This window comes from Peromyscus leucopus, unplaced genomic scaffold, assembly GCF_004664715.2.
Source record: "Peromyscus leucopus breed LL Stock unplaced genomic scaffold, UCI_PerLeu_2.1 scaffold_523, whole genome shotgun sequence".
NCBI classification, from domain to species: Eukaryota; Metazoa; Chordata; class Mammalia; order Rodentia; family Cricetidae; genus Peromyscus; species Peromyscus leucopus.
Window position 1 is genome coordinate 48643 of NW_023505424.1, and position 18208 is coordinate 66850.

Here is an 18208-nt window from a genome sequence, read left to right on the forward strand (position 1 = left end):
TTTAATGCCTGTAGTACATACTAAGAGTGTACCATTTTACCTAAAAATTCCCCAATGATTAGATATGTAGGTCATATTTCTTTTGCTCTTTTAGATAACATTGTGCATAACTTGTGTCAGCAAGAATACATACAAAAAATAAGTTAAATTGTATACTACAGACTCAGTACTGTGGAGAAAAGCCACAGGTAAAAAAAAACCTCACTCAAAAGTGAGAACTGAGAAAACTTCCAGAGATGTGTAAGGAGCTTATCATGGGAAAACCACTCCTGGCCACCCATAGCAAGCAGGCATGAGGACAGGAACGAGCCTCATCTCACAGGACAGACAGACTGCTTCTGCTGGAGAAGACAGCAAAGAGAACAGTAGCACTTACTGAGCTCAGAGAGGTAAGAGGTAGGAAGAGGTAGTGGACAGCAAGTCCTAAACATAGCAACAAACCAACTGAGGGCTCCTACTGAGATAAAACAGACAGCCATCAGCATTATTTAAAGTAGCCAAAAGGTAGAAACAGCCCAAGCAGGTGAAGGGCTAAACAGAATGTAGTCTATGCACACAATGAATACTATTATCTTAAAAAGGAATAAACTATGCTGTACTGAGAGCTCATAAAGCACATTGTTTAGCTCTAACACAACATGAAAGCAAGTAGGAAAGGTGTGCTTTCTGATGGTCGAGTCGGCCTTATGACGACTTCCAAAGAAAGGAATACTGATTTTCAAAAGTGAGTCAGATGGCACAACTAACTGGAAATGATTTAAAAAAAAAAAAAAATTGAAGGATGTTTGTTCCATAAAGAAACTCCATGTTGAGGAAAATCCTGGGAGACAAGAAAAGACCAAATCTAACCTAGAGGTGAGGCAGAAAAGGATTCTTAACAGCAGACCAAGAGAACAAGAAGACAGTTTCCAGAGAAAGAGAAACAGGGACCAAAGGAAGCTAACAGGTGAGTCAGGAACACGACTGTGAGGGGAGGAAGAGGCTATGGCAAATCTGGGCAAACTCGGGCCTCAGACAGACCTGGCCAATGAGACTCCAAAAGCAAGCAGCAGTGGCAGACGGTCTGAGTGGAGCTCAGGGCTGCTGGCGGGAAGAAGGAGCGGCTGCTTACAAAGGAAGCAGCCTGCGACTGAGAGAAGTGCTCCTCACCCCAGCCTGTCCAATATTACCAACCACAGTACAGTTTCTACTTCCTGTTACAGGGCCTGGCTGTAAAGGAGGCATGACAATGATACAATACTCACTTTGCATAACTAACATTTCTAATTCTTAGTTACTTAAGACAGTAGATATATTTAGTAAATATAAATTAGTAAGAGCAGAAAACTAAAGAATTACCTAAGATTATAAGAGTTTAAAAGCAAATCTAACAATACTCTTTATTTTATAAGCTATCAGAAAACATTTCAGTGAAAAGCAGCTAAAAAACACATACAAACATTAGCACGAGGGTACACACAGAGGAGGTTCTAGAGCAAGACTGTCCAATACTGTCACACATGGCTATTGAAATCAAGCTAATTAAAATCAAATACACTCTACAACGGAGTCTGATGACTGCGCCTGCCACACTTTCAATGCTCAATACCCACCCTGGCCACAGAGCGGCCCAGAGTTCTCCTGGCAGTGTGCGCTACAGGACAGTATCTGGAACTTAAGAGACCATTTGTAGGGTAAGAACGTGTTGCTAATTTTTAAGACTTTGAGCTCAGCAAGTCTCAACAGACAAATAACCTAAAACAGTAATCCTCAAACTTCAAGAAACAAATCAACACGAAAACAGTCACGGACAGCCTTTCATTTTACCTATCATATCACCAGTTTAATTAGGAAAACACAGTGAATCGATATCACTGTTTACCTGACTGACAGCCTGCTGGCCTACGCGGGTGCAACTGTGCTGCTAGTTTTCCAGGGACTAGTGAGTCGGCTCAGGAGGTGAGGATGCTTCCTGCCAAGCCTGATGACCTGAGTTCAAACTCCTGGAGCCCATACAGCAGATGAAGAGAACCCACTCACTCAAACTGTGTTCTGACCTTGACATACTTAATAAGACATGTGCTCCACCCCCAACACACAACACACAAAATGTATAAATAAAATGTAAAGAGAGAGAATGATCTTGTATTGTTTGTAATGGATATAAATCTTCCTGCATAAACACCCCCCTCAAAGAGACTTTTGATTTAGAGTTTGTTATTTAAGGCAATTAAAGTTGTATTTGCATGTTTAAGTTTTCATTATACATGTAAATCTAATTAGATGGATCTTTTGTCATGGACTTTATTTGCAAAAAAATTTGTTTGAAGATTATTTTTTCATTTGTGCATGTGCATGCCCGCATAAGTTTATGTGTACTATGTGTGTGCAGGAGCCTGCAGAGACCAGAAGAGGATGTCAGATCTCCGAGGACTGGAGTTACAGACAGAAGTCAGCTGCCATGTGGGTGCTGGAACAGAAGCTGGTTCCTCTGTGAAAGCTTAAGTTCTAACTGTTGAGCCATCTCTCCAACAAAACAAATTTGATGCAGTAGTAATCCCTGAAAATTTTAAAGCCCAATTAATTTTAAGAAAAACGAGATTTCTAGATGGTTCAAAGAGTTAGTTTCAAATGTAATAAGTATGGGTTTAGATAGAGACAACTCAAACCTTAAAGTTAATTTAAATATTCAAATTTCCAGTTCATATTTTGAAGATAATTTAAACTCTTATATGAACACTTAAAAACTTACTTCAAAACTAAGATCCCGGATCAAGATATCTCCATTGGTGTTGCTAAAGTACATGATCAAACCTAAAAAAGGATATTAATAAAAAAGGGAAATTAATAACAAGTAAGGAACTCAAATAACTCAATACCCCAAATAGAAATAACCCAACAAGTAACGACCATTCAGACACTTCATAAAAGAATACTTTCAGAAGACAAGACGCAACTGAAAAGGGTCTCGAGATCTTAACCACCAGGGAACTGCCTCTCCAGACTGCAATGAGTGTCACCCTGTGAGGACGACAGTTATCACGATGAAGGTAAGTGCTGGCGAGATGCAGAGGAATGGGAACCCTTACCTACTGTGGCAGAATGTAATTAAACAGCATAGAGGGTCCTCAGAAAAATAAAGACTTAACTGCTATGAGTTCTCTGCTTCAGAGAGACAATCCCATTCCAGAGAGATAACCAAAGGAAATAAAATAATTGTCGCAGAGTGGTATCTGCACTCCCATATGCACTGCAGTATTTATTAAACAAACCAAAAGGGGAACCTGAAAGTCTTTCAAATGATAAAAAGAAAAAATATATCATATGTGTAAGCACACACTCCTCATACAAAGGAGTATTATCCAGTCTTAAAAAAAAAAAAAAAAAAAAGCTGGAGAGTTGGCTCTGTGGTTAAGAGCACTTACTGCTCTTGCAGAGGACCCAGGTTTGGTTCCCAGCACCCATATCAGGTGGCTCACAACCACTTGTAGCTCCAGTTCCAGGGATTCAATGCCTTTTTCTGCTCCCACATGCACCTGCACAAACATGGTACACATGCAGACAAGTAGGAACACACACAAGCACGTAAGTAAAAATCTGCTTTAAACTCTCAAAACCCACAACATATTTGTAAAAGAACTCAATCAGTCATTTTTGATGGTTAGAGAACATCGCGGTAAACAAAGTAGGACAGAAAAAGAAACACAGTTCATATATAACTTATATGCAGAATCTAAATCATTAAATTCATAGCAGAGAGTGTTGCTAGGGACTGAGGAAGGGAAAATGTAAGTGATGTCATTCAGAAAGTATGAAGGAAGATGAGTAAGTTCTAGAGTCTAACCAGCAGCATAGGGACAACAGTTAAAAATATGCTCTACACACATGAAATGGCATACACACGTTCAGATGAAGAGACAAGAGATACAATAATTTCTGGAATATGGACACTGTTTTACAGTGTGTATGTAATATCAAAACATCAAATTATAGGCATTAAATATATATAACTTTTATGTCAATGATACCCAAAGCTATTTAAAATTTTTTTTTTTTTTTAAGATTTATTTATTATTATGTATACAGCATGTATGACTGCAGGCCAGAAGAGGGTACCAGATCTCATTTCAGATGGTTGTGAGCCACCATGTGGTTGTGGAATTGAACTCAGGACCTCTGAAGAGCAGCAGTCAGTGCTCTTAACCTCTGAGCCATCTCTCCAGCCCCTATTTAAAATTTTTAAAGTCAATTTTACATTACACACGTAACTACAAGCTGATGAGAAAGGCTGCCATGAAGTGAAGTAAATACATATAGTACAGCACAGCCTTTTCCTGTACATACTTTATAATGTTGTCTGCATTGATGATTTCTCCAGTACCAGGTATCAAGGGCTAACTTGTGCTCCTTCAGTACCTTAAATGGAAAACAATTATTAAAACATCATATATTAGGAGCAACTTACAACTGTGACTACAAACTGGGGTGTTTATATTTACCCTTTTCCTGCTGCGATACCATCGTGCGTTCATATTGCCATGATTTAAATCCTTTAGTACTTGCATTAATTCTGTAATCCGAGCCGTAAAACTAAAATTTAACAGAAACCATAATCAAGGTCAGGGTATTACTACATCTTTTATATAAACTGAAATGTCTAAAATTGTAACTTAGCTTAAGGGACATAAAAGAAGTCTCATCAGCATAAAATATTAATGATAACACATGTGCCCTATTTTGCTTCAGTAAAAGAGAAAGAAAAAAAAGGGAGGAGGTTTCACAGGATCCTCTTCTCAACAACACCCTATTAAGAGGCAAGACAGCAGTGTTTCCCTTGTCAAGTAATCTTGCTAGTACACTTTGCAGACCCAGGAAGGTTGGGTCCTGAGCTGCTGGAGTGACTTCTTGTCACGACTAATACTTTCTACCAGAAGCACGGATTCACTAGAGGAATGCTACTTCTCTCTAAATGGGAAACTGAAGCTATTTCTGCTCTCATACTCTGAAGAAGGAAAAGATGAAGAATTCTGAATATATGATGAGTTCATGGACAATAGAAATCAATCCAGTAGCAAGAAGTTGGGGATTATAAGAAGGTCATGGAGGTCAAAAAAAGTTTTCTCATCAGAGAAGCAAAGGGGGATAGTATTTGTTTGTTTATTGGTATAAATAACAAAAGAAACTCCCAAAAGGAACCTTGGGAGGTGACAGATACAATTACACTCTCGGTGTTGATAGTTTCACAGAAGCATACTTGTTCTTAATTCATGATTTGTGTGCATTAAATATGATGTTTTTAATATACCAATCACTCCTTAATAAAATGTTTTTGTGGGAGGAGAAAAAAGAACCCCTGCAAGGAAACTGACATGGATGAACTCATACAAGTCTGAGGAAGTTACTAACGATACAACACATAGCAGCTTCTCAGGAACAAGGCCTCACAGTGTTGACCTCTGACTTGTTATGAAGACCTAGCACTATGACAGAGAGAGAACGCAGGAACAGATACAGGCCTAGAGAGAGCTGGTGGCAGCACACTTCCTTAGACAACCAAAGTCTGTGCACTTTTCACACCTTGTATGGTTTGAGGTTCTGCCTTCTATTTCAGCTTCTGAGCTGTTCAATCCATCCATGAGCTAAAACAGCTTTGCTACTGGGTAACATATCTACAACTAACCACAGATGCCGTAAGGTAATTGGTTTATTCCACTAAAATCAACCTCTATTCATTATTTAGCTAAGATGTTGGTATAAACCCTTAGGGGTAAAAATCCATAGTTGAGAACAAAAATGTTCAAATGTGAAACTTCTACTCACTAACTTAAATTTCTGTAAGAAAGGGCTGCCAAGAATGGTAATTTTCCAACTTATTCGAGGCCAGAGTTTGTGAAATACAGCAAACATAACACTATTCTGGATAAGATTCAAAACAGCTGTCTTCAGGAAGCACAAAAAGTTCACTGAGAGAGAGGTCTTCCTTAATTTTCTACCCAAACTAGCTTCCTAGAGTAGGAAGGGTCAGTCGCTCCCTCATCTTAATTTCAACTGGGTACCACATTTTAAGAACAACATATATTTACAACTGATTCAATGCATTGCTTATTATTACTAATCTTACCCAGCCAGTCTAGTCATTTCACGGCCAGCCAAAACTATACGGCCCAGAGCTTGAGACATTCTCAAAAGCATTCTTCCACTTTGGTAGTAATCCTTAAAGAGAAACAAGCATTAGATTTTGCTCACATTTCTAAAATAAAAGCAAAGCCTTAATGTGAATTTGCCCTCATCAGTATTATTACTTCACCTCTAGGAGCTCTGAATGTGTACTATGAAGGTGCCGAGGATGGGAGAGATCTAGGAAAGGGCGACTGACAACCAGGTACCCGACTACTGTGGCAACATCTGGAACAAAACAGTTAAATTAAGTATCATTACTTCACTTGCCCCACAAATCATGTCCCACCATCTCTTTTAAAACATACTTACATTTGGCAATGATGCTATCAATGAAACCCATAGAAAACCGAAAGAAAATGAAATTATGTAGGTGTTCCACCTGAAAGAAAACAAAAGAAAAATGTATTTTTTTTTCTTTACAAATAAAAGAACTAATTTTCCCTAAGGATAAAGCACAGTTAATTTACAAACAGTAGCTATGATTCATCACTCTGCTAGACACCAAACAATGAGCACAACACTGAGAAAAAAATCAGGTTCCAAACACACACCCTATCCAACTATTACTTAACAACAACATATTACACATAATAGTATAATGCTGTTTACAATACTGCTAGAGACATACAAACTCATCAGTCACTAAAGCAAAGAAGAAGGATGAGAATCCATTTCAAATAGGCTTGTCAGAGAAGGTAAAGCTGTAATAAGCTGTTAGTATTTGGGCTGATAACCCCGGGCTTAGAGAAGCGATGTGAAAAGCTGGTCAGTGGACAGCAATCTTAAGGAAAGGAGCTTTAGATGCTCTAATCAGTGAGCACTCTAAAAACTCAAGTTAACATTAAATGGAAAAAATACAATTTTTGAAGTAGCTCAAGACAACGTTTTAGTATTTGTAAAATATGTACTTAATATCACAATTTCCATTAAAATACTAGCTCCCTAGAGACAGGATTTCATCTATCATGCTCACCACCTAATTATCATTAGCACCTAATGATGGCACCTACCAAGCACTCTAGCTGTACTGCAGTATCTGCTGAATGAGTAAAACTATTTGAATAAAAAATTTCCAAGCATCAAATAAAGAAAAACTGTTTTTAAAAAATCTCTATATTCTAAATCAAAGGTCACTTGCGTTATCAATCAGTTTTATTAGCATAGCCACACCACTCACACATATATTATAGTTCCAACAGAGACTATGTGGGCAGGAAATGTAATATATATACATAACTATCTTGTCCTTTTTAGCTTGCTGATTCCTGCTGTAAAATGTTCTCCACTAATCTGTGGAGCTATAACTAATCATCCAATGAGACTTCTTTAACAACCACTGCAAAAATGCGCAAGACTATTTTAGTAAATCATCCCATTTAATAAATGGAGAATTTAATGTTAATGCAATAGTTTTAAACTTTATAGTTTAAAACACAGTATAAAGACTTGCTATTTAAAATACATCTTTAACTATGTATTCAACTATATAAGCGCACACACAAAAAAAACCATGTGACCCTCAAGTGTTTGTTTTGTTTGGTTTTTTTTTTAAGATAGTTTCTCTGTGTAGCCCTGGCTGTCCTGGAACTTGCTCTGCAGACCAGGCTGGCCTCAAACTCAAGATCTGCCTGCCTCTGCCTCCCAAGTGCTGGATTAAAGGTGTGAGCCACCACCACCTGGTTACCTCAAGTCTTATCTTACCAGTTTTCGGAAGACTGAGTGGATTGTCTGCTTTTCTCGTTTATTTCCATTGTAAAAGGCAATTTCTTCACTATTAAAGAAAATAATTCAGCAATTATGTCAATGTTCTCTCACCCTGAAATGTAACTGACATGCGGTGTTCAATGAGTGAACATTAATGTTTGTATGGACATCTTGGTCCAGTGTGATGGCTCAGGGGTAAAGGCGTGCTGTGCAAGCCGGCCAACTGAGCTCAATCCCCAAACCTACAGAAAGGCAGAAGGGGAGAACGAGCTCCACAAAGCTGTCCTCGTCGCCTCCTCAATAATAATAAAACAAATAATAATAATAATAATAAAGAAAAGTAGCTGTCACTAAGAGAACATTTGGCATAAGCCAAGCTAGGACTGTACCTGAGATCCAGTTTCTTTAGGAGTATATGGCACACACCTGACTGGATCACAGACTGGACTATAAGCTACCTGTATGTAACCTGGTATTAAAGATGAAGTGAGCAAATGCTCACAAATTGTAACTGAGGCAGAAGAGGAAGACACTTTGATATAAAGGAAGATTAGGCTGAGGTGGACATTATAGACCACATGTTAAATTGCAGACCTAAATCAGAGCGGGGACAAAAATAACAAAAAAATACAAGTAGTGCTATTTTGATAGACAGCCTTTGAAAAACTGAAAAGCCTAAAGTCCCGACAGTGCTGCAGTGCCCTCAGGGCTAGATGCACCAAAGCTCTTCTTATTTTTGTCCCACACATTCCTCAACAATTTCCTGAGAGTGTGAATGGGTCCACAAGGGCAAAAGATCTTCAGCAGGGAAAAACCAGTTCCATACAGATGAAGAAGGCTCAGTATAATTAGATAAATTCTTTAGAAAGCCAGTACCTTACAGGTGAAGAAAGGCTCAATGTATTATACATTCTTTAAAGTTACATAACCAGCAGAGTTCAACAGCTAAAATTATCACTCTGTCTAAACTAAAGCTTATAGTCTTTCTAACCCTGTAAATATGATGTAAACTGCCCAAGTAAAGGACTTCCGGAGTTACAGATGGTTGAGCCACCATGTGGGTGCTGGGAATCAAAGCCAGGTCTCTGCAAAAGTAACAAGTGCTCTTAACCATACAGCATCTCTCCAGCCCCTACAAAGTACTTCTTACAGCACCAGAAAGTAAGTATCTACATGGAAGCCCAAATACCACACCTTAGACACACTGAGAATACGTGTGGGGCTGGTGAGATGGCTAGGCAGCACTTGTATGCAGGTTGACAATTTGAATGCCATCTCTGAACCCAAGGTGGCAGGAAAGAACTGAGACCTCCACATGGGTACTATTACGCACCTGCACACGCAATCTATAATCAAAGTGCACACAAGAGTTAACCATTGGAAAGGGATCTGTGGTGGTTTGAATGAAAATGGCCCACAGGTCCGTAGGGAATAGGCACAATTACGAGATCTGGCCTTACTGGAGTAGGCATGCCTTTGTCAGAGAAAGTGCATCACTAGGGGGTGGGCCTTGAGGTCTCAGAAGCTCAAACTAGGCCTACTGACTCAATCAGTTAATTCCTGCTGTCCACGGATCCAAATGAAGAATTCTCAGCTACTTCTCCAGCACCATGTCTGTCTGCATGCCACCAAGCTTTCTGCATGATGATAATGAACTGTAAGCCAGCCCCAATTAAATGTTTTCTTTATAAAAGCTGCCAAGGTCATGGTGTCTCTTCACAGCAATAGAAACCCTAACTAAGACAGATGGTACGTAAGGCAGGACAGAGCCAAGAGGAGAGCCAGCAAGAGCCACAACTCCAATCCTACTGTGCCTTGACTGCTCTGTCCTAAGGATTCTTGTGTGCACAAGCAATATCTCCACTACGGGAGCATGTTTGTTTTCTAGTAAGAGCATCCCATAAACAGCTCTTCACTAACTGTACTATTATTCCCCTCCCCCAGCATGAAATCCACATATAAAATTAATATGGTTTAACAAGGAAGCAAGAGAAGAGGACAGTATTTTTTGATTGTTGGTTTAGTTTTTTTTTTTCAAGACAGGATTTCTTTGTGCAACAGCTCTGGCTGTCCTGGAACTTGCTCTCTAGACCAGGCTGGTCTCGAACTCATAGAGATTCACCTGCCACTGCCTCCTGAGTGCTGAGATTAAAGGCATATGCCACTACCACCTAGCTGGAAGAGGAAACTATTAAGAGTGAGATCTCCTAAGTAATTCTGTAACTTCCTATAGAGTAGCCTACATAGTATTACATAGATACTAGGACCCTCAAAATTGACTTAAAGTTGGCAGATGGACACAAGAAAATTTACAGAGCATTCTAGCTCCTGATCAAAACCTGAGCCAAAAGCATATATGTAGAGTTAATCCTCATAACAACTCCATTATCTATCTACGAGAAAGTGAAGCTATGAATAACTTGCTAAAATCACGTAATATAGAAAGAATTGATAAGTAGAAAGGGTACATTTTGAAACTATTATGGATGGCTTCAATACCTACATTTTTTTTCCTTCATATTTTAGATGTCAAAACTGTCCAGAGGTCTAAGGGCATCACTTCAATGGAACAGTACCTGCCTAAATTCAAGAGATCCTGAGGCTCCCCTTCTCCCACAAAAAAAAAAAAAAAAAAAACAAAAAAAAAAACCCTATCTGGAAAACAGGATCACTGAGCACTGCAAGACAGTCGCAACTTTAAAATGTCTATGGATAAGTTAAGGCAAAAGTTTCTTTGAATAAATACAAACAAATTTGAATTATATCAGGACTAAACTTTAAGATGAAATTCACAGAAAATCAGTTAACAGAAGATATGAAGAGGTCAATCAAGGAAACTACATGGCTAACAGAAAGAGGGCTTGAAACATGCAGGATTTCTACTTTATAAAACCAATATTCTTCATAAAACTTGTTTTCAAAACAAGTAAACACCACACTATTTCAGTAACTATACTGCTAGACTTTCAATATAAATGACATCAATATCCACAAAAAGAAATTTTCTTTATAGTTCTAGAATGTTTCTCTTACCTATTTGTGATAAGTCGAGAATTAACATATCTATATTCTCCTTCATACTTCTGCTCCGTTATTGTCATCTTGCCAATGGGTCTTCTAAGTCGAGTTAGGAATAGCCAGAAACAAGCAAGTAGGCCATCATGCTTGCTGGGCCCTATGGTTAACGAGAGAATGACACACAGAGCTCAAGGACACGGTAATGAAAAAGCATGTGTAGATGGTCCGAAGTAACAGCCTGAGAAAGCTGAGCCTCGCTTATTTCCTTTCTTTCTGGGAAACAGAACACTAGTCTCTACCTTTCTGTTACTATCATCCACCCAACTCCTGTAGCTCTCCTCCCCAATATCTGTCACCTAAAACCTCTCCGGGAACTTACCTTCTCAGCCATCTAACACTCTTCCACTGGAACCATCTTAATGTTCTCTCAGTCCACAAGAATTCTCGGGCTCTGTTTCAACATTCTATTTGAATGTTAATGTTCCCCTAGGTTCCTTCCTAACTCTTGTCTCATCCTAAATTATACTCTAAGCCTATCATTTTTAGAGTACAAGATATTATTGCCAAGTATGTGCCCTACACCCTCACCTGAACAGTGTATAGGTGCCTCAAGGACACTTTGTTAAACAAACTATCAGCCTTTCCCTGCTTGTACCTAAGCTTTCGTCTTCTATACTTTACAACTCTGTAAATGACCTCACTGTACACTGACAATCTTAGAAGATGCAACCAGTTGCCAAACCACCCTTAATTTCTACACATCTCTCATATTCAAATCAAATTTATCCCAAACAAAACTGTTTTCCTGAACATGCCATTCAGAGGAGCAGTTTTTACATAAGTTTAACATAACTAATGGAGATCTAAGTATCACTTCAAAACAGTCAAATGTCAGCTCCAATTCTTCCAGCACTAAATACTTCCCTGAAACTTCCATTAGTGGACATTCTCACTTCATTATAATTGCCTGAATAACTACTTTTTTTAGACATTGTAAGTTTAAACTTCGGCAGGAACTGATTCACCTTTCATGGCTAGTACAATGTATATGAACATATGTACCAAGATTTTTCAAAATTGTACCTGAATGATTCAAAACACTTCAATAAAAACAGCACAAGAGCAGAGGTGCTAACTGTATTTTAAAATGTTGATGCAGAATTGTACATATCAATATGTACAAGAAATACAAATTACAGTATAGAAACTAGAAAAATTAGGTCCATTCACTCTTATGGTACAGTCAGCTAGAGAATGATTAAACCTTAATCACAGGGTAGTGAAGAGAAAAACAGGAAATTCAAACAGGGAAGCAATAAAAATAACAAGGCAAACTATTAATCAACCACAAAATGGTTGTAAAGATACATATATATAGGTACATAAAACCAACACATTGTTATATGATTTGCTATAAATATGTAATCACTATAAAATAATTATTCAAGTTAGACATCAGTAAGACTCAGAAAGAAAGACTCTTGTCACCATAAATATCAGAGACAAGAGGATAAGGCTCATGGACTAGTCAATAATTATATTATAAAACACTTCTGAATGAGTATTCATTCTGAGTATATTGATGATTTTATTCTTTTTAGACTCTGTCAAGTCTCTCTTTAGATGTTACTTTGAACAATAAGTACATGTGTTCAATGTACGTAATATGTGCTTAAATATTTCTAGCTACTATTGTGAGAAAAAAATTTAAGTAACTAATTTAGTAAACATTAAAAAGCCAAATTACAATACTTTTAAAGCCTCCAGTATAGTATTACTTTACAACCAGGTCATATTAGGTATAATGTGAAGATGTTCCAAGCTTAAATTTTTTTTCTTAGACCTTCATGATGATCACAATGTAATATTGTAGATTTTAAAATGTAGAACAGGGGTAGCTGTGGGATGACTCATCACTTTCTGAGAGCCAACCTGGGTCTGCCTAAGGGCCTTAGCAACAGCAGCTGAGACATGATCTGGAGATGACCTGGACCAATGAGAGGCAGCCATGTCACACCAGCAGATGCATATTCATCAGACCTACCCCCAAGGTGGAAGGAGGGTATATAAGACTTGCCTCTGACTGAATAAACTGAGCTTGTTGTTTTGACATTCTCTCAAGAGTCTGTGTCGTTGACTCTGCGCCTACTTGGCCCCCTCCCACAAAGGGAACAACAGCACAGGACCCTGCCACAGGTAGCAAGATGGCTCAGTGGGTAAAGACACTTTTTGCCAAAGCTAAGCTCAATCTGGGACCCTACATGGTGGAAAGAGAATATAAAACTCCTATAAGTTCTTCCTGTGATCTGTGTGTGTATGTGTGCATGTGTGTGTATGTGTGCACACAAATGCATCTATACAAATACACAATGAAAGAAGAATAAAAGTGGACTCACCTGAGCTCCAATTGCACTTGTTAACTTGAAAATATACAAAACTATATTCTAAAAATGGCTGTAAAATAAACATTAGAATATACAGAGTTAGAGCTCTTGAAATAGAGGTATCTCAAACAATGACTACTGACTATCAAGTGGGAAAAATACTTCTCTCATCATTAAGATAGCTCTACTAGGATAATTACCCATTAGTAACACAGTAACATTAAAAAAACTACTGAGTTATAATTCCAAATCTGCTATGCATTTTTCTGGTTTTGATACAACTTCATCTGTAAATGAGAGGGTCTTTCTTCTGTAATACTATTTGAGTCTATTACTTTATTATAACAATTACATAAATGAAATAATCAAGTGAGTCTCTGGAGCTTATCTGATGATCCAATACTCAAGTTTCTACATATTAAAGTACTGCTACCACTGAGAACAAATTCAACCAGGGTTCTGACACTAGCATGTATTTTAACTCTTTTCAAGAAACCCAAATTGTGTTTCATTTATTGAAGTCTAATACTTGAGTACTAATACAAATGGTTTGCTTTATGAATTGGCTCATACAAAAATGTACCTTTCACTTTCTCTGTCTTGCCATTATAAAGAGCTTAAAAATATTTTAAAAATTCAATTCAAATATATGTAAAGGCTACTGGCCAAAAATAATATTCATAATTTAAATCATGTTTAAAACAGAGAATGCACTATAGTGCATAGAAACACTATATTAATTTCAGAACACTTCTCTATTGTGGGTACGACACTTTACGAGCTACAAATTTGCTCAAGTGCCAAGAGGAAAGAATATGTAACAGTTTCTCTACAAAATTAGTTCCATAGGTCTATTTATACACTGAAGAGAGAGGTGCTAGGAAAATGAGTCGGTGGAATAAACTGTTTGCCATGAAAACCTGACCATCTAAGTTCTGATCTCCACAACATGGCAGCACAAGCATCTGTAATCCCAGCATGTCCCTCTGGAGATGAGAATTGAGATGGAGAATCACCAGAATAGCCTGTGGCTAGCCAGCTTAAACCCAACAGTGAACACAAGAGAGATACTATCTCCAATACATGTGGATAGGTAAGAACTGACACCCAAAGTTGTCCTCTGACCCTCCACATGCATGGCATGCACTGAACACGTTAACACATTCAAACGCAAACGCACGCGCACACACCACACAACACACACACACACACACACAGAGTTACTTTTTTCACATAGAATGATACTGAAAACAGGAAGTCTTGTCTCATTTTACGGATGTATACTTTGAAATTAAAAACTGAAAAGTCAACCTGTATCAAGTGCTAGAGGTAAACAGGCAAGAGACCAATGGCTGAAATCAGTCCACAAAATTCTTTATAAAACTTTTGTAAGACACTACTTTCAATCTAAGTAAAATACTTCACAGAAATAAGATTTTAAATTATATAATTAAAACAATTATAATTATCCTAATTTCTTTTAAAAGAATTATTTATACACTATTCCCTTCCATCAATCAATTCTATATGAATTCCTCAGATTCTAAATTCAACAAATTTAACAAAATTTTTTAAGTAAAAACTTACCTTACTAAGATTTGAAATATAGTCAACTACACTGTTACAAAATTTTTCTACATCTTGTGTGAGCAGCTGGTCTGGATTTGCTATTCTGTTATCCAGGTTGCCCATTTATATAATAGGTGAAAGCTCTGAAATAGCAATCAAAAAGTGTTTTCAAAACAAGCAATTACAGAAAGCATGCATTCATATACCACCCACTGCATAAACACAAACGGACCAGTCTAGACACCCTAAGAATTGTCCTAAGTTAGTCAGCCGTGGGGAAGCAGCCAGAGAAGGGTGGTCTGATGGCTATATAGGAGATAGACTAGAGCCCCGTCACTGACAGGTCATCCTCCCCAGGTGCCCTAGTCTAAGAGACATTTTCTTCAGAAACATCCAGTAAACAAGAAAAACATCTGATATCATAAACATTACTGTCCAAACTTAAGTATTTGAAATAGGCTTCACTTACTGGAGATACTCTCATAGAGGTATCTAGTGAGCCTCACTCGGAAGCACAGTTTGAGTTCGTTTAAACCATACTTCAAGAAGTTATTAACCAACGAGATCTAAAACAAACAAGCAAGCATTACTGGTTTTGTTTCAACCTCTACTTACTAAATTGCAATTTACTCCTCTATCAGTTTTCTGCATCTACAAGTTCTGATTTTCATAACCCACAGGCATACTGTACTTCAGTTCTGTTTTGTTTAGGTTTTTATAAAATGCAAAAATAAGCAGCTAAGCACATGCACTTAATTATCCTATCTGGATTTTAGTTGGAGCTAATTTTAATATATTATTATGAGATCCTTCTGGGTGATCAAAAATGCAAAGCTTTCGATTTCTACACTGATAGAGACTTTACAAGTTCAGAAACTTGTATTCTACACTCTGCTCCACTACCAATACTACAACCTGGACAGCAGGTTTTTGTTTTCAAAGTGTGAGTTTTATATGCTACTTCCCAGAATTATTCTAGAGCCACTTTACTAATCTATCCCACCATTAAATCAATCCTTCCAGTTCGTTTAAACTCATTTATTAAAGATGCTCCACATAGTACTTCCAACCTTTGATACCTGTTAGCTATCTTAACTTTTAATTAAAAAAAAATCTAAAAATTATGTATGTCCATCCTCAAGTATTAAACTAGAAATTAATTAGATTCATAAGCAAAGTTCTCCTAAATCTGGACATTAAAAGTCTTATATGGCCAAGAAAATAAAAATAAAAACCAAGGCAAGAAAATCATTTGGTTTTTAGGCTAAACTAATTGCTAAGTAAATTCAGATATAGACTCCAATTTAACAGTGGTTCAAGTTGCAACTGTTTATGTTTTATTCATTAGTTTCCTGGCGGTTTGCCATCTTATTCCCAATTTCACAACCTGGAATGTATTTTATCCAAGTGGGAGAGGGTGTGATTGCCACTTAAGAGAATGTGGCTAAACACTTGAGAAAATCTAGTCAGGAGAACGTTGAAAAGAAAGAGAGAAAAAGGAAGGGAGGGAGAGAAAAGCAGAGAGAGAGAGAGAGAGAGAGAGAGAGAGAGAGAGAGAGAGAGAGAGAGAGAACAACAGAAACACAAAAGAAAAAAAAACAATGTGTGTGTGTATGTGTGTGTTATTACAACCACACACACAACATAAAGAAGATCAAATCAACAAAATTTTTAGTTTTCAATTAAGTGTAGTGTTACACTGAATATTAACCATAAACTACAATTTTAACACAAAATTAGAATTTAATACCACAAATCTTAAAGTTAGTAAGTACAAATTCAAGATTAATAGGTGTAAAGTTCTCCCAAATCAGAGTTCAAAGGAAGTGCACTTACAAGAGGCATGGCAGCGATGAAGTTGAACAAGTATCTCTTGAAGTCTTTACTGCTACGGCCAATGATGCCACTGCAAACCATCACATGCAATGCATTAGTTGCAAAAGAAGCCCAATGTAACACTGGAAAGCCTAGAGCTCTAAAGCCCTTCTTGGGAATGTCTACTGAATCATAAAGTAATAAAAAAAAAATGAAATCTTGGAAACAAGTTTGCAAATTTGCAACCTTTTAACAGCTTGCTTGAATTTGACTCTGCAGATGATAAAATGAAGTAAAAATGGTAACCAAGGGCTACTGGTGTATTCAAGGGAAGACCTGTAGAACCTGTGCTTAGTTAGCACTGCAAGGTTCCGGGTTACAGCACCCGGAATTCTGGGATATTACAGATAAACCAAAGTAGTTTTTTGCTGGTTTTAAATATTTTGGCATCCTTGATTCTCACTGGAATGAACTAATGACAGTAGAAAGACTAAGAGGGTCTATCTCAGTGAGCTTGAAAGAGCAGAGGAAAGAAGTGTAGACTTTGTGGGTCTTGTTGCAACTACACATTTGCTGTGGGACGGTCTGTATGTCAAATTGCTCTGATTGGTCAATAAATAAAACACTGATTGGCCAGTGGCCAGGCAGGAAGTAGGTGGGACAAGGAGAGAGGAGAATTCTGGGAAGCGGAAGGCTGAGGCGGAGAGACACTGCAGCCACCGCCATGACCAGCAGCATGTGAAGATGCCGGTATGCCACCAGCCACGTGGCAAGGTATAGATTTATGGAAATGGACTAATTTAAGCTATAAGAACAGTTAGCAAGAAGCCTGCCATGGCATACAGTTTGTATGCAATATAAGTCTCTGTGTTTACTTGGTTGGGTCTGAGCGGCTGTGGGACTGGCGGGTGACAAAGATTTGTCCTGACTGTGGGCAAGGCAGGAAAACTCCAGCTACACACATTGCTTCCACTACTGGAGTAGTGGAAACCTAGACAGCCTGACTAGACTCTAACAGAGTTTTGCCAAAAAAAAATATAAAAAAAAGAAAGAAAGAAAAGAAAAGGAAAAAAATGAGACTGAGTGTGGTGGTGCACACTTTAATCCAACACTCAGAAGCAGGCAGATCTCTGTGAGTTTGAGACTAACCTGGTCTCCATAATGAGATTCAGGCCAGCCAGGGCTACATACTGAGACCCACCTCCTTTTTTTTTTAAAGGTGAGTAATGAGACTTCTCCTACAGGTTCTGACTGGCCAATCCTGGAACTGGCTGACACTGAGAGAAGCATCAGAATCAGTCTGTAAAAGCTTCAGTCTGTGCTGGAGAGATGGCTCAGCAGTTAAAAGCACTGGCTGTTCTTCCTGAGGTCCTGAGTTCAATTCCCAGCAACCACAAGGTGGCTCACAACCTTCCTTAATGAGATCTATTAACCGCTTCTGTTTGCAAGCATACTTGCAGACAGAACACTGTATACATAATAAACAAACATTTTAAAAAAATGAATAAATAAATGAAAAAATAAATGAATGAATGAATGAATAAATAAAGCTTGAGGTC

The 18208-nt window shown here is 37.9% G+C and overlaps 1 pseudogene; it reads right to left on the minus strand.

Moving 5' to 3' along the window:
* The window catches only part of LOC114701346, a 60500-nt pseudogene that overhangs the window by 10239 nt on the left and 32053 nt on the right, over positions 1–18208 (minus strand).